Here is a 19,754-nt window from a genome sequence, read left to right on the forward strand (position 1 = left end):
AGACCGCAGAGGTCAACTTTTTTTTTAACTTTGACCCCAATTTTGACTCCTTAACATTTATTTTTTGGCTCAAACCATATTAAAATGTTTGAGCCATGTCCAAGTAACCTACATTTAAAATTTCAAGTGTTTAGACCAAAAATTGGCGGAGAGGTTAGGTAGAGTTTTCAAAGGTCAGATCGTTGAACTTTGACATCTTGACGGCCAAATTTCTTACCGAAAACCAATTAAACAGATTTTTCCAAATTTCAACACTTTTTATGTCAAATTTCGAGTCTCTAGACCGGAAATTGATAGAGTTACTTGGTAGGGAAATGTACACACCCACGCAGACAGAAACACACACAGACATTTTCACGTTTATAGATCTATAGATAGATAGATATATTTCGTTTGTATCAAAGATCCACCTGCATGTAATTTTCTTTAATCATATATATTTCTTTAATCACCTTAAATACGTACATCTTAGCTCAAAAATATGACCCAATCATTCAAATCTAAAATAAGACTATATCCCAATCTCCTGGGTGGAGACACCTCATACCGAATTTCATTATTGTTGAAATTTAAAGCAAAAACATATCTCTCTCTCACTCACTCACTCACTCACTCACTCTCTCTCTCACACACACACACACACACGCACGCACGCACGAAAGAGTGAGAGAGACAAAATGAGAAACAGAGAGAAATATATAGATAGTTAGATAAAGGCAAATGGAATGAAAGAGAAAACGCTGACTCCATAGGTTACGGTGGATTTTGTTGAGATATAATCATCATTTTGGCTGAACACAATATTCCAGAGAGAAAACAAAGAAAATAAATCCCCATGCTCGAAATTCAGAAAAAAAAATTGTTGAATTTGATTTTAATTTAATTTGTATTTCATTCATTTAATCGATCATATGATCATTCGATCATGTGATCGTTTGATCATATGTAAAGCAGTTCGGGAATAAAAACATTCGTCGTTTTTTTTGTTTTTTTTTTTCGTTCTGTTCGTTTGTTTTCCGACGTCAGTTGTTCTACAGTTTCGTGTCTTCAATTATTCATCAAGGATTTCAGCTGGGCCATCAGCGTTGTACTTTGACAGCAACGAGATAAAACTGAAAGTTAAACATCTAAAAATTAAAATAAGTTTGCTTATAAATATACATAATATAATAATTATTATTGACCATAATATTATATCTATACTTTAATTTTATCCTAAGGTATCTGTTCAGATGTAATGAATTAAAAATGTATTTTTCTCAAAAGGGCGCAATACATAGAAAGAAAAATTATAAGTAAAATCGTATAAATATTAGAAGAGGTCCTACGCGGATTGACCTACATTACGTAGTAAACCGTCCCCTCTGAAATTCCATAATGACTTCTAAACATTACGAAAAAATACAGGACATCTGTGACCGTTTTCATATGCACAATGCGATGAAAAATCGATCTCTGGCCTTCTTTATCTGTAATTAGGTCCAGTTTTTGTAAAAATATGTCACTTTTGAGAATTTTGCGGGAAATCTTAATGATTTAAGTGATGGGCATAGTGAAGGATTTATTTTAGTAATTGAAGAACCTTTTAAGCGAAAAATCAACAATACCATGTTTAAACCATATCATCGTGACACTACTGCTGTATTAATTCAGGGAGATTGGCAACCTTGGTTGAAGTAAACGTCTCTAATGATGGAGGTCTGAACAGAGCTGAAAGGGAGAAACATACCAATTACCAAGGTCTCGTGTATGATATGAAAAGAAATTGGAACGTTAAGGAGATTTCAATCATACACATTATTAGAGATGGCACGAGGCTAATGAAGAAGAACCCGAATTCCTTCATAACTAATTTTCTCTGGTGAATCAAGTGTAAAAGAGATCCAGACAATTGCTATTAAAGGAACAGCGAGGATACTAAAAAGAGCTCTCAACTAGTACAAATAAAAGCAGGGGAGTGTTTGCAGCTTATTTGGCGTCCCCATACCTAGCATTATCATCTTAAAAGAAAGAAAATGAAAAAACGAAAAAAAACTGTAATATTAAAGGAAAGCATGACACTCAAAACAAGATCGTTAAGAGAACAATTGTTGTTTGAACTGACAATCGTGTTTTTCATTCATTACTAATAATAATAAAATAGGACTCATGGTACATAAATTATGGTGCCTAATAACGGTGACATAACGCTCAAATTTAGTATCAGGATACTTTTTTCTTACATCGAAAGAGTTTTATGCCGCAAGTATACTTTTTTTTTAAATCTGGAATTGTAACACAGTGTAAGTAAAAAATGACTAATATTTTTAAAAGATACATATTTGCAAAGAAAGCATTTAGCAATCTGACACCAATTAAAATCTAATTTATTGTGTAGCATTTGTCACCCCACCCTCCCATTTAGCGGGCGAAGAATAACTTTCTTTCCCTCTCGTTTAATATAACGCATGAGTTTTAATCTATTACATCTATTATCAATGATTAATTAAGTGTTATTATATTCGTAAACATATGTTTTTATTTATCGCCATGAAAGACTTAGCGTTTATTAAAGGCACTGTTTGAACTTTTCAACAATGATGGAGTAGATATTGTCGTACTACACAGGACATATTTTTGTTTTTATCTCTATTATTATATAAAAGGAACATTGTGTGTGTATCTGTGTGTGTTAATTCTTACCTATCGACTCGAAAACGGCAGGACCTACTTATATGGAATTTTATACGAAGGTACCTTATGTGCTTGGCAGTGTTCTTAAGTTTTGTATTGGGGTGTCTTTGATAAGTCTCGATAACCAGTAATCGAAATAATCCGATGAAAGAAGAAACAGGCGATATTTATCAAAGTTAACACCTTACACAGCCTAACATCGCAAGCGCATCTAGGAAGTTTTACTATCACACAAGCTGAGATACTCGATATATAAAATCAACAGTAGGTTCTTTGATATGACAGGGACGCGTTCGAAAGGAATGTTTCTGTTTAAAGCACAATTGCACCATGGTAATTGACAGTTTCTTTCAAAACTTAAATTTAAGCCATTGCCCCCGCAAAACAAGTAAGATAAGGCATATAAAATCAGCATTCAGTTCTTTGATATGATAGGGGCGCGTTTGAAATAAATAATTCTGTTTAAAGCACAACTGAAGTATGATACTTGACTTGTGGATTTTACAATTTAATTCAAGTCACTGTATAGAAAAATAAGTGTATAAAATATTCAGTAGGTTCGCCACAGTGCCATGTGAACTGCAATATATTGTTAACTAAGTTATTGCGGCAAGGCATGTGAGCTTACTCCCGATGTACCATGCCGGGTCCCCAACTAGAGCAGGATCGATTTGATTAGGAAATAGACGATTTCAATGATTTCGATGACAAAAAAAGTATGGGAGTGTGAAACACACGTTAATAATCATTCAATCCCGGTCAAGGTCGGGTTACTTCACTTATTCATGTATAACTTCATTTGCGTGGCATCACCATCAGGACACCCACCAGCTACGAACAAGCAGCTCTGCTGCATTGTGGTTGCCTTGGAAAAGGTGAAGGCGAAGGGAATATCCTTGACAAAAATCGGGTTTGTACTTCCGATAAATAGATCGTGAAGCGCTGCACCATCTTTCCGGCAACTACTGCAGCTTCGCTAGCTCGAACGTATTGGCTTGCTTTTCCATTGAACTTTGCTACGGTAAGAAAGGAACACGGGTAACTGGACAAATGGCAGTGTACTTATTAGTGATGGGAGGATTTCAATTTTTCCCTCGATTCCGATACAATTACCGATTCCGTAGAAAATCCCTGATTCCGATACAATTACCGATTCCGATTCTTTATAAATCTCTAAATATTTAACTATAAAGTTGTTATTTTTCCCCCGATTATCGTAAACACGCATGTTAAATGTGGAGATATTTTCGTAAAAGAAAAAAATAAAATTGTGGAGGATCATCTATCAATTTTGATTTTACTAGTAGTTAATCATCAATAATCAGTTAAAATTTTATAATTATTACCAGCACAGGAAGATTTTGCCTTAAACACATTCAATAATAAAGACAATTTATAGAATCGTTTCGGCATCGGAAAATATAATAAAAATCTTTTTTTCGGATTCCGATACCGATTCTGAACTCCCAAACGTACCGATTTTTCCGATTCCCGATTCCGATTAATCGTCCCTACACTAGCATTGTTCACCCATCCAGGCGGGCATCTGGAGAGTCAATTCCAGCTTCGCCTGTATAGCCACAAGAGACGCTGCAATGCATTAGATGCAGAAAGTCATTTTCTCACAAGAGAGTAGGCTGTAATTACACAAATCCAGATCTTGTGTTGGATTTGAATTCGTAATTTTGATGAACGCATTAGCATATAAACAACTAAAAAGAATTCCTTTTAAGTTTATTGTTAGAGTCGACACCCATTATGCTAATTACGTATTTACGATAGAAATGAGAAAGGGAATGACGAAAGAGAGGGAACGAGAGACGAGGAGAGATGAAGGGAGAAAATAAAGGCTTACCGGTCGTTCTTCAACAATAAAGTTCGTTGGTAGGAAATGGACTTTCACCTGATCGTCTGAGATTCCAATCTTATTTGGATTTCTGAAATAAAAAAGAGCAAACTATTCTCCTTTCAAATAGTCCAATCATATTTGTATCCCTTAATTAAACTAATCCTACACCCACATTTATCGGGATTTCTCATATACAAGTTTAATAGTAACTATCGTTTATAAACTATTTGTCTAGATAAGAACGACCATTCGCAAAGTAATGCTTCATATTTTATTTCGCCCGAATGGATCAAAGAGGATTGGTAATTGCATTATGATAAATGAACTTTATCATCCATAAAAGTTTCATCTCTGTATTGGAGATATTGACGATGTGAAAATCTAAGAAAGACAACTTGTCATGTACGTGAGTCAGAAGCAGAGATGTATCATTAAATTCTTCTATGCAGAAAAAATTGGACAAATCAACATTTATAGCGCGTGTTTAACATTTACGGAGCCGATGCAGTTTATCGCCACACATTTAGGCGATGGGTTCGTCAATTTCAAGGTAGCGACAACAATATGAGTAACCAAGCGCACTCTAGACGCCCATGCACCGACATGTTTAGTCTATTTTTTTTTTGTACAAGATGGATAGCCCTATATTAAATAGCGAGCACATCGTCGAGTGTTAATCGTAACAAGATATGAATTAAGTGCGGATTAAAGTAACACGAGCTTTGGGAAATACACCGATTCTTATCGCCGGTGACGGATGGAATTGTAATGTAATATCACGTGAGGTTCAACAAGTCGAAGTAGAACAAAAACAAAATACGACAGCTGATATGGCATGACGTCACAAATATCGGGGGTGACGACGAAACAAAGGTTTGATATTTAGTTTAGTTACGAGACAGATCGCCAATAATGCCTTACTAACGGAATGAAAACTTTGATAATCCCAAAGAGTGAAACGCTGCCGAAGACCTTTGTTTAGAATACGTAATCAATATTAGTGACGAGAATACTACTCTTTTTAATGTGATCTATTTCTCTTCCCCAAAATACACATTCACACAGAGTTATAACCCCTGAAAGTAATCTTCTTTTTTTCTCTTTCCGTTTATAAATAAAAGTAGAATCCCCATATACAGAGCTTCTTTTCTATTCCTTCCTATTCGTGGAACATAATATCGCATGAGTGTTTCCCTTTAAACTATAACAATCGTTTACATGTCCATCGCATCCGTTCAATGGTTAATTACTATAAGGCTGCCTGCACATTAAATTGCAAAGCATGGGTTGCGTCATTGTCATATCGTAGCAAAGAGAAGCCAGGAATTACTAGAAATAAATATCGAGAAAAGGGAAGTGCTCATACGGCATTAAGTATTTTAAAATAGATACCAGTTTAAGTACTGACCAGCCCCAATGTCGATTTATTTCGGTGATCTAATTGGTACCGGTTTGTCAACGTGGTTATATTGTGCATCGTTTTCAAGTAATTTTAACATTAGTTATACCATAATTTTCTAGCGATCCCATTGAGTTCCGTTGCTTGAATGAGGATAGTTACTTATGCCAACTTACAAACCGGCAATACACGGCGCGGTCCGGTAAGCACTTATCTAGCTATCATCTTTCCAAATACATCTATATTTGCCTCGATTTAGTGAGTGTAAGAATGTGTGTGTATGCTACCACTACGCGTATAGTAGTTCGTGAATGTAACTTCTTAGTATTATTTACTTCAGACTGGGGTGCTGCGGCTACTTGTGTAAGTTTTTTTTAAAAAGGTTAAAAGCGGAACACATCGCTACCTTGCTTACAATTAAGATTCACTTAGTGATGGAAATATTGTTAGGATCATGGTTATGGTTTCGCATCTCGCCAGGAAATGAATTACTTTCTTCTATCATCAAACTGAAAATTTCATTAAAATAGTACATACCTGCTTGTTTCAGAAAGATATGCTAGTACCAAGCAAACGATTGCGAGGGAAACAATGACTAGAAGCAAGATCAATAGACTAGAGACCATTTTATCAAATCTGAAAAACAAAAAAAAAAAAAGAAAAAAAACACTAGAAAGAGAGTCATTATATGTACACAAATACATATATCTACTATCACTTATTAATGTATATACACATGTAATTTAACATATATATCTTTTGAATCTTCATTCCAACACGTCTCTTTGCTTTATCCATAACTAAAACAAAACAAAACAGAACTTCACTTTTCCATGATGCCCTTTTTTTCCTGAAAGCTTTTATTTACCCTGGACATCTATAATTATATTGTCCTGTTCATTTATGGAATTGGGATTTATCCTGTTTTGGTGTTTACCTTTTTATTAATTAGATGTGTACCTTATTGTTTTCCCGTTTCAAGTTTTCTTAATCTTTTTGAATGCTTATAAACTGTCACGAACGGGTTAATACCTTTTTATTGCAATAGGAAAAAAACAACTTCTTAAAGGTAAATCTTCGGGTGGTACCCCAGGGCACTTTCACCGATTACGATTATTTTCTTTCAATGCATTAACCTGCAAAATGTATTGTATATTTTGCAAACCTCTTTCCTCTGATTAGAAGGATTTAATTTTTCGAAACGCCACGGAATAAGGTATTTTTTGTTTATTTGTACTCCTTGTCAGATAATTAAAATTGTGTATACATATCTTCCAAGTTTATAATGTATTTTGAAAACTGGAATAAATTTTTAATATTAAGATTTTGCTATTATCTACGTCACAAGTGGAGTGTATCGCCGATCTTGCCATGCGGACAAACCGTCGGCCCCTATCGAGGAGACCTTGATATCACATGTTGTCGGTTGCGTGTCTAGGAACCAAGTCAACTAAAATTTATTAAATTTCCCCAAAGCGAAACATTTGACATGTCAGATCCGGCCTCAGCCTCCTAATTTTCGGTGCAAGTTTAGGTTGGTCATAAAGTTTGAATTATGTCAAATCTTGACACCCTGACTTTTCCTTGCACCTTCAAAGTTCGTTACTTTTACTGTTTTTTACGATTGTTATTCCACAGTTAGACAGATAAATGTGTGTGTATATATATATATATATATATATGTATATATGTGTGTGTGTGTATGTGCATGTATGCTAGCAGAAGTACCCGTCGTTGACTGGGTTCAAAAACAGCCTGCAGAAAATGGACTGTGATTGATGAAGGTATGATAGGTTATGAAAAGGAGGGGGTTGTAAAAAGATAGGTTTTGATACTCACAAATTTTACCCTAAGCAAAATATGATCGAAGTAAAGATAATTTTCGCGAAAATATATTTTTTCTATATTACCTTTGTTCCCATTCTTAGCCAAGAGTGACCAACAAAATGATGTTTTCTTACAAAGAGAAAAGGTTATATATAATATAAATATACAAGAAATAAATGTGACCATAGTCAATAAAAGTTACTTTTTATGGTAGAAAAGTTCATTGGTTTGTATTATTAAGTAGTTTGTAAAAAATGTTTTTTTTTTTTTAATTCACGAACCGGTTAAAAAAGATCGAAATGGCAGCGACTTTGAAATGAAGAGCCCCGTTTTCACTTTGAAGGAGGGCCACCTGAGCATTCTGTGTTTACAATTTAAGAGAGTTCCGTCAACGTAAGTAATACTTATAAACATATTTTAATGTTTTCCGTTATTTTGTGCTTGAGGAATATTCGATTATGGTATGCGTAATTTATATAAAAATTCATTTAAGTAGTTATCGACTCAAATTTCGTTATAATTTCGGTTCGCTGAAATTATTTCAAGTAAAGAGCATTAAAAACGATTTAAAAACGAAAAAAACATGGACTGAACTTTTATTAACTATGGTAACATTTATTTCTTATATATTTATTTTTTCGGGTAGTCGTTTGTTGGCGTTTCTGCTAAATACTCTTAATAAATAATATCGACGAAATATTGAAAAACAAAGAACCGAAAACAGTTTTGAAAAATAATGAAGCTTTACTTACTTTAGTAAAATAATCTGAAACAGCGAAATGGAATATTAAAAAAGTAAACACGTAATTATAATCGATATAAATATGAATAAGGAGTAAATGGCGCCCTTTTCAAGCAGAACAGCTTCGTTTGCAGTTTTACTAAATTGAACGGGGTAGTATTGCGCCGCCGAATTCAGGGCTGTACTATTGTAATGTAAAGAACACGTAGAAAAAGGTTGTAATCAACTGAATTCCTTCTAGTACACTGACAAAAAAGCTTTAACAGATATATAAATAAAAATAAAAAGGTTATATAAATGTTTTTAAAAAGCCACGTAATCACGTTGGCAGGAGTTTTTACTTCTTTTGACACGATAACAAGTAACGTTCTTATTTTTATTATGTATCTGTTCATCTATTTTCGAAAGAGTGCCACGTGCAAGTGGAGAAGGAAAATCAAAGTTATGCAAAATGTGTGTCGAGAATTGTCTAAAGTTCCGACATTTATTTTTTTGCTTTCACTTTAATAAGAACGTGAATTTTTAAATTGAATTTATTCGACGCAATATGATTCAACTCAAAAAAATAAATAAAAGCTAACGTGAATTAAAATTAAAGTTAAGGTGGTGTTGTGGACCTTTCCTCCTTGTAAAAAACGTTGTTAAACTTTGTGCCATATTTCCATTCTATGAAGGTCAGGCCCGAACGAACATCCCATAATTTTATAATACCATATTTCTTCAAACTGAAACATAATTATCAAAGTATACTTACGCAAATAGATATGAAAAGTCTTTGTTGAAGTTTGTGCCATATTTTCATGGAGTACAGATGCGAACGCAGACCCCACAGTTTTATTATACCATCCCTATTTAAGTTGAAACCTACTTATCAAAGTATTCTTATGTACATCTATATCAACAACCCTTGTAAACGCTTTTTTTTTCTTATTTTTAATTTTATTACTTTGGGGGCCAGGCGCGAACGCAGACCCCATAATTTTTTATGAACCGCCGTTCGGCCAGATCAAACATACCCATTTCTTATCCTCAATACATCTTCTATCATTATATGTAATCAGTTTTTTTTTTAAATAGTCAACCATATAGGAACCTATTCGTGACCAGACACACACAGACGTAAAGCTTTATATATAACAGATGGATAAACCTGATTCTGAATAATTATTTTATAACCGACGTTGCCCGAAAACTACATAACACTTACATCATTATGCTTGATGATTTTCTTGTAGCAACTTATATATATATATATATATATATATATATATATATATATATATATATATATATATATATATATTATTCAAGCGAAGAAACCGGGGAAGGTGGTAATTAACAAAAACGAAAAACAACAGCAAATGGTAAATTTCGCCATCGCATCTATTCACAGGCTAAAGATGAAAGGGTTCAAAAACTAAGCAATACATGGAGCTTTTCGGCTCGCTGAATAGAATACGGAACATGAAATAAGTTGAAATATATCGGAACAAAATAATAAATTAGATAAATCAGAGTTAAAGAAGAAGCAACACCATATACTGATTTGCCCTGATGAAAACAACTGAAATATTAACGAACAATCATAGATTGCGGAAACCAAACTACATAATCAGCTAATACCAAGAAATCAGGTACATTGCAATAGAACAAGAAAAAAAAAATATATTTCACAAAATACAGAATATTGAAATCGAAAGAAATAACATTTATTCCCCAGTGACATTTAGACCTTTATAAGCGGTTAATCATTTCTAATATATATGCCATAATCTGACATCTGTCTTCGTTTATATAATGCACTTATGCATTGTACGACTCGCGATTTCCACGAGGTTGACTTGGGCTCGTTCGGCAGTTTCCAACAATAATAGGGAAACACCGGTCGAGCCTTCCTTAATTTTTAAAATGCTACGATAAAAGTAAACATTTATTTAATCCTTAACTCTAAAATGCGCGATCAAAATTAAATTATTTTTTTTGTTCTAATTCATGAAAAAGTAGCATTCTTTCCTAACATTGAGAACGGCCTATTCCGTTGTTGTATTGTAAGGGGAACCGTTGTGTATGATCGCCTATGGAAAGTGTTCGCCTGAGCTTCAGTCTTTGGTGCCCCCCTCGCCAAACTTTCACCAGTAACACTCGTCTAGCTGAAAACACTATCAATAATTCCCCCCACTCTTTATCTGTGCCTAAACCTAAACGTAGATTCCATAAACAAGGCTTCTTTCTTAGAACTGCACGCCTGTTGAATTGTCTTCCCTTTTCCTGCTTTCCGGATATTTATAATATGGTTGTTTTCAAGTCTAACGTAAACAAGTACGTGATGATCCGTTCCATATAAGTTAACAAGTTTACTGAATTGATTACTATATTGTCCAATTTCTGCTGTACACTCTTTAATCCTCATCCTCGAGTTACCTCTTGGCCTTGATAATGTGGTGATGCCTGTGTAAAAAATTTTCCTGTCTATTTGTGATATATTCTCATCTAATTGTTCATATGCAGTGGTGTGTGTGTGTGTGTGTGTGTGTGTGTGTGTGTGTGTGTGGTACATGTATTTTGGACATACCTTCTTCATGATCTTGTCCACTTGGAATTCATCTCGTTCTTGGAGGGGAGACTGAAAACCCGTTTTGAACGAATATTTATTCACTCCAAGACGATGAATGGTTTTATATAGTTTTTTATTTACCTTCCAGATGTCGAAGATTCAGAAAAATAGAAAGTGAATGTCTTTGCTTGCATAGGTCTTATTTTCACACACGTCAGCGTCCCCCTAAGTGAAGGGGAAGGGAGCGACCTGTTAAGCCGTCTGCTGTTCTTTACGTCCAAACCCAAACTCACTGACTCCAGCTAACCTGATCACGTGACTCACACGAAGATCCGATCAGATGACCCTCACTTCAGGTAAAACGTGTCTAGAAAATATTTTAACATATTTATTTCTTATTTTCGATCTATTTCCCAACACCGGTTGTTGACGTTAGCTTCCGGGTGAACGCGGGTAACTTCGTGAAAATCGCAGGTTGTATAATAAACTGTATAACGACCATATAAAGTTTTAAGTTATGACACTATTCTCAGTTGGTATCACACACGATTGTTTTTAAGGATTAAGAAGGATATAAAAAGCGAATAGTTAAATCACAAGACATTAACTGGAAGAACAGGAAGAGTAAACGAATCTAGAGGATGGATTTTTTTTGACAAAGGCATCACCACTGATCAAGGCACAGAGACAACTCGAGGATAAGGGTTAACCAGTGTAACAGTAGACAATTGTACAATAAAGTAATCGTTATAATGGAAATTCGGTAAATTTGTGAACTTATATGAAACGGCTCATCAAAAACTTTACGTTAGACTTGAAAACACCCATATTGTAGTCAGCTGGAAAGCAGAAAAACGAAAGGTGTTCAGATCTAAGAAAGAAGCTTTAATATTGCCAAAACAGATTTTAGTGAAGAGGAAAGGCCGTTACTAGTGAGATATAAGTAAGAATCGACAAACACTAAAAAGTGTATCGATCTATACTACTGTCTATTTCTCTACAATAAAAGGTAAAAAAAATCAAAAAAAATCTATCAATCGGTATAACTTCAACAATGAATCAGTCAATCTAGCCTAAAAGATAAAAGGAAGACGCCATTATAATTTGATTTCTATGGGCATTCGAGCCTTGCATGAAGGAATATAACTGTTAAATTTGTCGCTGGCAAGTTGTTTTATGATATAAAGATCTTAAATATTCAATGTATTTTATATTGTTTCATTGGTCGCTATTCTTAACATGAGAGGGTATTTTGTATTGCTTGGATCATGCGCCAAGTGTCTTATGTAGCAAGAAAAAATAGCAGCCACTTTCAAATATTAAAAAACAACATGGGAATATTGAAGCGTTGCTATCATAAAAATTACTTGTCGGCAACCAATGTTACTGATTATCATTCAAACAATACATGAATACCTCTAAGAATTAACTTTTTAATATCATAAGAAGTAATTACCAGCGACAGATTTAATAGTTATATTCCTTCAACCCAGACCTGAATACCTGTAGAAATCAACTTTTAATGGCGTCTTCAATTTCGTCCTCTAGACCACATTGACTGATTTTAACGGTAAGTCTCGGTTTTGCTGTATAGATGACAATGATTGGAGTGTCTATAATTTTACTTAGGTCGGTATCAAATAAAGTGTTGATGCGCCGTAAAAGCACTGCCCTTCAACAACAACAACAACAACAACAACAACAACAACAACAACAACAAAACATCGTGCCAACAATTCTAACCAATTGGATACAACGGTTCAGATTCACTCTTACCTGTTTTCTAATGAGGGACAGATTTTCTAAAATCCTTTTATTTTTACTGCAACTTGAATAAATAATCTTAGACTAATAACAGAATGTTATTAGTTTAAAAATTGAATGTTACGTAATTTCTATTATTAACGTCATAAAGTATATCAACGATTATCATTTTAAAACTTAATACAACACAATTACTCATAATAATTCTTGAAAATGTTTCAGTTTGGAAAAAGAAAATGTCTACAATAAGGATTCATCATATTATTCCAGGTTTCTTATTTTCAGCCTTAAACAAACTTGAGAACTTAGAAATGTTTTAAAGTCATCTAAGTTGTAACACAAATTAGAAGTGTTGAGAATCTGTCCTCGACAGTTTGCTCAACAGAAACGGAGCCATTGTGACCGTTGTCAGGATATGGTGTGTGTTTTGTTCATTTGGGAAGAGTCACTATAAAGCCAACTGCTGGAAAATCTCTGATCGAGGATATACCGATGGGGCTGCTCACGCCATTTTTAGAAGGACAAATGCATCTCTTCTTGTAGGCTAATTTATTTTTTCTTCACACCTTCGCTACATCTTCTTACAGTAATAAGAAGCTTAATAATTGTAGATCACCGAAGTTAAGCAACGTTTAATATGCTCAGTGCGAAATCTGAGTAAACGTAAGAAGACGACGAAGCCATCTTGCTAAAAGGACGAAACAACCTTTATATATCTCGTTGTCCTTGGCACGAATATACTGTAAGAAATCATCCAATCATCATACAAGCCCTAACTGCCATTGTATCGACGATTTGAGTGGTCAAATCTAACCAGACATGCCAGCGCCTTTGGCGCCAATTTTAATTTCCTTTTCAGATTTATTAGTTCTTTCCAGACCACCGAAGAAAAAGGATTACTTTTTAATATGTCTCCAAATAAGGAGATTTGGGCGCTAACATTAATGCTTTCTTTACTTCGGATCTTAGCCGTGGATGAAGTATAGAACATTTGTAAAAGCCTACCAGTTAGACTCACTTATAAGACAGAATGTCTTCAACCACATTACGGACTTTTCTTATTATTATGAACCTTTCATCTTAGGTATGCACCCTGTTTGCGTTGCTACCAATTTTTTAGGACCATGAGGTCCTATGGAACACAGCTAATTCCATCATTTCCCTGCAACAGACTACGATAACTTTGCAGAATGCAAAAGGAATCTAACTACTGGTACATTGAAAGCAACCACCCGCCCCAAAGTTGGACGCAAGATTGGCGCACTATTTTGCAATGATATCCTTCGATATGCAGTCTGTTTGCGTTGCTACTAAACTTTTGGGGCCATTGACGTTCTATGAAACCCGGCTAAATTCTTCCTTTCACTGTAACGGACTACTACTATGCAGAATGCAAAAAGACACTAACTACGGCTTCATTAAAGCAAACTACGCGCTCCAAGGTTGGACGCAAGATGGGTGCATTATTTTGCAACAATATCCTGTGTACCAATAAAGTTTGTCATGTATTTTACAGGTAGGGTTTGTTGTTTGTGGTTGTCTCATTTCTTGCATTCAAAAGAGTGCATCGAACATGTTAAATAAAATTCCCACCTTGACATAAAATAATTCCTATCAATACATACGACTGGGAACATATTGTGAATTTAAGCCATTAGGTTTCACTTTCCTATAAAGAGGATACCAAATGATTTATATTAAGAAAAGGTATCTAAAATAATACATAATAGTACTGTTTATTTATTACGCGATTACTCTGAAAAATAGGATAAAAATGAACATTTCTTTTAGGCTAAAATTCTATTTGTTTGATGTATGAACTTTTAATAATAATTGTTGCAATTGTAAGCCACTAACTTATTGACAACAGTGCAAATTAACTCTTTGTTTAAACTATTTTGCTCCTTACCATAATGTTAAATTTTATCTTGAATATATAGCATCTTGATTTTAATAAGAGAGTCAATATTTTGCGTTGAATATAAAATAACTTTTTCTTTCAATATGTATATCCTAACCCATTTCAGTCAGTATACGACGTTTAAACTTAACAATGAAAAACAAAATAGATACCTCGAGACTTAATGGATTACGTCTCTAAAACGTTTAACCTTCATAACAAACACTTCAATTTGTAAAGAGATTTTATGGAAACATAATTTGTCAAAAACTAAATAAATAAAAATACGGCATCGGTGTGATGAAAAGAAATGCGATTAGAACGCACACCAAAAGGACACTTTTTTGACTCGCAACTCTTTCTTTTTCTGCTTTGTTTGGATATGCTCTACCCTACACTTCCATGAAAAAATAAGAATTTTTGAAGGACTATGCTAACATTTTCGAACCTGCGAAAATTGTTCCTACGCTATTTAAAAGTTATAATGTAACAAATATCTGTGAAGTTGGAAATCCTAAGTAAAGCGGAATTATAAGAGACTAATGAAAAAAAAGAAAAAAAAAGAAAAGAAATTCATGTTGCCGGGTATTGGAAGAGTATCATCACGTACGGATAAAGGAGAAAAAAGGAACACTTCAAACACACATAAAAAATCCATGATCGACACACTTTTCTCCACGTTAATGAACCAAGCAACAATAGACAGCCCAGCAGAAGCAAATGATTACCCTCTCTCACACACACATAGTCACACTGCCCATTACTAGCACAAACACATACATGCATATTAATCTTAAGAAATATATAGACATATACATATTTGTTCGGTACTGGAAAAATAGATCTATTTACTGTTATTAAAAAAAAAAAACTTAAATAAAAGGATATTATATATATATATATATATATATATATATATATGTAGTCATCGACATAGAGTCCTGTTTCGTTGTATCACAACTCATCAGTGCCGCTAGGCCAGCACCCCTCCCAAGCCGAGGATTGAACCTAGAACCATCGCGTTGACAGCCAGCAATTCTGCCGATCGACTATATATATATATATAACGTCGTCTTCTGTTAGACGACGGTATTAGTGTATCTTTGTGGAAAATATTAAGAGAAATTATCTGAAATAGTACTACTTAGCAAGTGAGAGATTGTTCAGTGTAATCGAACCTAAAAAAAAAAAAATATGTCATGTAAACGTAAAATAGACTAAAAGTCGTGCTAATGCAGTGTAAGACCTGCGATTTCCACGAAGCTACTCGGGATTGCCCGGCAGTTGATATCACTAACGGGAAATAACCGATCTCACTGTTAGAGACGAACGCACTGTCAGTTTTAAGTTAATACAAATCTGAACAGGCAACATTTTCATAAAGTGGAAGAGATAAAAATGTATTTTAATCGCGTATGTTAGGGTTTAGAGTTAGGTTTAGGGTTGCGTGTTAGATAAATGTTTAATTTTTAGGTAGCGTTTCAAAAATTGAAGAACACAAGGTAGACCTTTTTTTTCGGTTACTTCAATCAGCTGACGAGCGAGGGCGTAAAAATCACGGGTCGTACGATGTATAAGTACTCGACAGATTAAGACATGGCTAAAAGGGGTAGGCGAGGGGGGGGGGTCATATATTTCCCAAACAATGTCAGTGTGAAAAACGGCACCATAGATTTGAATGCATATTACCTTTGTATCCGGAGAGAGCGATGGTTAAGTTGACGAATTTACCTAACTTGTACTACGAATAACCACATCAACTGAAAAACATCGTCAACCTATAGTGGGAAATCAACACCATAAAACAAGACATTCTGGTTCGACTGATACAAGATGATAAACAATTAAACTTCCAAAATGAGGAGATAATGCCTGAAAAGATGACCACTTGAGGCAGGTCAGATAAAACAATTCGATCCTAGCTTGAAGGTATGGCGTTAATATGAGCGCGGGCTTACAACTCGGCATGCGGTTTTCGAATCCGATCTTTTTAATTAATTAATTAATTAATTAATATAATTAATTAATTTTTTGTAGTTTTTATTTTTATTGCCTTTTTACCCCAAACTAGACACAGTGCCACTTGGATATAAGGACCTACTATTCGGGGCAATATTTGCAGGGATACTATGTAGGAAGTGGAACAGCAAGATGTCTGGTTAAAGTACACTTGAAATTCTGCATGTCAGTACAGTTAGGGAAGCAGAGTCCCGTTAGAGGATTCCAAAGTTCAGGAGTTACAAAAACTATTCGAGTAGAAGACCTTCAAACATCTAGGGATCTCTACAGTGTAGACGTGGGATTTTGTTGCTTGTCGTGTTTGTCATGGGTATTTACGCCGATGGGGTACAAGGGCTTAGAATTCGTTGAGAACCTTCCATTACAATACTTTTAAAAAGTAGGTACAGAAAAACAACATATCGTCGATGAGACAGAGGTTGGAGTTCGGTTGACAGTGCAGAACCCATTAGGTTGGCGACTTTTTTTTAACGTTGTTTAGGAGTAAGAGACTAGTATCAGATGAATCATACCAAATGTAGCAACAGTACCACACCATGCATGAGCGAATGGCGGCCTTGTAGAAGTGCAGGATAATCTTTATATTTATGAAATAAGAACATGGTAACCTTTATAGTGGTCCCTCCTGTGAGTACGCGATTCTAAATAAATATAAAAATTAAAGAAATCATGAAAACCAATCTTCAAAATGGAATTCAGCAGAATAGATGTTCCTAATATACCGAATCCGTTATTTATTTTTACACAGAATTAGCAATTACACGTCGCAACGATATCCACAAGCGAGTTTATTTTTTCTTTATCAGCATGGGGGGGTCTTAAATGAGTAAAAAAATTACAAATGAATCTGGAAATTTTTCGTCACACATTAAACCGAACTCAAACACATCTAAACGACAACTTATAACTACAAATATTTAAATTGTAAAAAATCTATACAAGGGAAGTAATTCAAGAGTTTTTATTAATGAATTATCCCCCCTTTGAATTGATACATTATTATATGGATAAGTACATACGGTCATATACTTACCTGGCCTTATGGACAAGATCAAAGTGTAGTATCTGTTCTTCAGATGCTGCAGTGCTGCACTTCAATTTCTTGTTCTCTGTCAGTGGAGGAGAATTCCTTCACGACTGAGACAATTTTTATTTTTGTTCCTTTTCTCCACGTTAAAAAAAACAACAACCCTACTGTCTAACTCTGTCCCGTGGGGAGGCATTGTAAATAGGACCATACGGTCATATTATATCTAATTAATTAATGGAATGCATGGAAGTTGTGAACTTGATTATTATTTTCTGGTATCTTAAAAAAAGAAGACTATTTTTTTTAAACACAGCACCAGCACCCCCCCCCACTCAAGCCCCAATGTAAACAGTAAAATCTTCGAAAAAATCAGTAAATCTCGGTGCGTTACTTTTCGAAAATTTGAAAATTCTATGCTCCGTTAAAAAACAAAAACAAAAACAAAAAAAAACAATTAAATTACCCCCCCCTTTCCCCAACTTGGAGTGCTTTCCTTTTCTTGTTTTATTTCTTTTTCAGCTAATTTTAAATTGTCCACCCCAAAAGTGCTATAATTTATTTTTGAAAATTAGAAAATTCTATGTTCTGGAAAAAAAAAAAAAAAAAAAAAAGATACATCCCCCCCCCACAACTTGGTGTGTTTTTCTTTTCTTGTTTTATTTCTTTTTCATCTAATTTTAAATATCTGAATATGTACGACCATGTCTTTTATTTATACCCTGTTCCGTTGATTTCACATTTGTAATATATTTATTAAATATAAAACCATTTTTCAAACTGTTTTCCAAACTTTTCCAAACTTTTCCAAATTACCGTTTAAAAAATAGCATAAGATTTCTGAGAAATTGAAAACTTAATCAACCTCCGCCCCCTTCTTTTTTTACTTCCCAATTCAAATCGGCACATTTCGGACCGAAATGGTTAGATTTTACAAATGTCTTTTTTGATGAATAATTTTTACCTAATCGTTTTTCGGAAATTTTGGATATGTTACCATTTATTTTACTTCATATTCAATTTTTTTTTTCCGTTCTTTTAATAAAGAGGCACTGGCAATTGTTAACTTGAAACAAAGTTAGCAACATACCTGTACAGTCCATAACAGTTTTAAAATAAATTGCTAAAGGGAAATAACTCATTGATAAGAATGATACTTTTTGCTTCACTCATATTCACAACTAATTTTATATTTGCTCCAAAATAGTTAAATTTTCGGCAATCTGGTATATTAACCGAGTGTAACGAGCAGTAACCGGAAGCGGAATTAAACAGTGGTAGTCTAATGTTCGTCTCCTGATAGAAAAAAAAAGTATATTATTTGTTCTTAAATACAGGTTTATATTCGTTCATTTGTAAATAAAGGGTGCCCCAAAATAAATAGACCCCAACTCTAATTAGGCCCCGTTTCTTAGTGTTTTGTCCGAATGGAGTTAAACTTTGGCCATAACTAGTTTATTATATTCAAAACATCACATCAAAACACTAGGGTCTTTGGCTTTTTTTCTCTGTTCTACGGCATATGTTCTAGATGACCTCCATTTAGCTTTTGTTTTGTTTTTTTTTGGGGGGGGGTCACCCTGTATATATTGTCTTTAAATTTTAGACATGTTTTTTTTTTTCTTCTAAAGTTTATGCAGACCATTTTGTTAATGCATCTTCAGCAAGTTTCATTTTAATCATCATATCTTTACCTTTCATGATATTCAAGATTTCCAACAAATGACTCGTTATTCCAGGATCTAGTGAACAGTGTGTGTGTGTGTGTGTGTGTGTGTATGTGTGCGTGTGTAAATTTAAGATAACCGACAACCACAGGCAGTTGAACTATTACATTGCTCAACTCCCTTAACTGGGCTCAACTTTATTTTCTTTGTTATGAGTCTAATATTTTTTGAAGACCAGCTATTTTTTTTTAATATATAGACAACAGTGTTAACTACTTACGCAATCATCAAGAGTCACCACTTATCAAAGTCTGGAGACCAGTCGAGTATAAG

At 34.3% G+C, this 19,754-nt stretch overlaps 1 long non-coding RNA gene across 2 annotated transcripts in view; it reads right to left on the reverse strand.

Annotated features, from left to right (window-relative positions):
* Positions 1 to 495: 495 nt before the first annotated feature.
* LOC145254604 (uncharacterized) overlaps positions 496 to 19,754 on the reverse strand; it is a 38,506-nt gene continuing 19,247 nt past the window's right edge. The window contains exons 1-4 of one of the 2 annotated variants that reach the window (XR_013863779.1): positions 12,821 to 12,950; positions 6,459 to 6,557; positions 4,529 to 4,610; positions 504 to 1,112 (exon numbers count right to left, since the gene is read on the reverse strand). This is a non-coding gene — a long non-coding RNA (uncharacterized LOC145254604). Of the gene's footprint in view, positions 1,113 to 4,528; positions 4,611 to 6,458; positions 6,558 to 12,820; positions 12,951 to 19,754 lie in introns of those variants that run through there. The other variant, XR_013863780.1, reaches the window with a different exon arrangement.

This window comes from Euprymna scolopes, chromosome 30 (genome assembly GCF_053919585.1).
Source record: "Euprymna scolopes isolate OS-2025 chromosome 30, ASM5391958v1, whole genome shotgun sequence".
NCBI classification, from domain to species: domain Eukaryota; kingdom Metazoa; phylum Mollusca; class Cephalopoda; order Sepiida; family Sepiolidae; genus Euprymna; species Euprymna scolopes.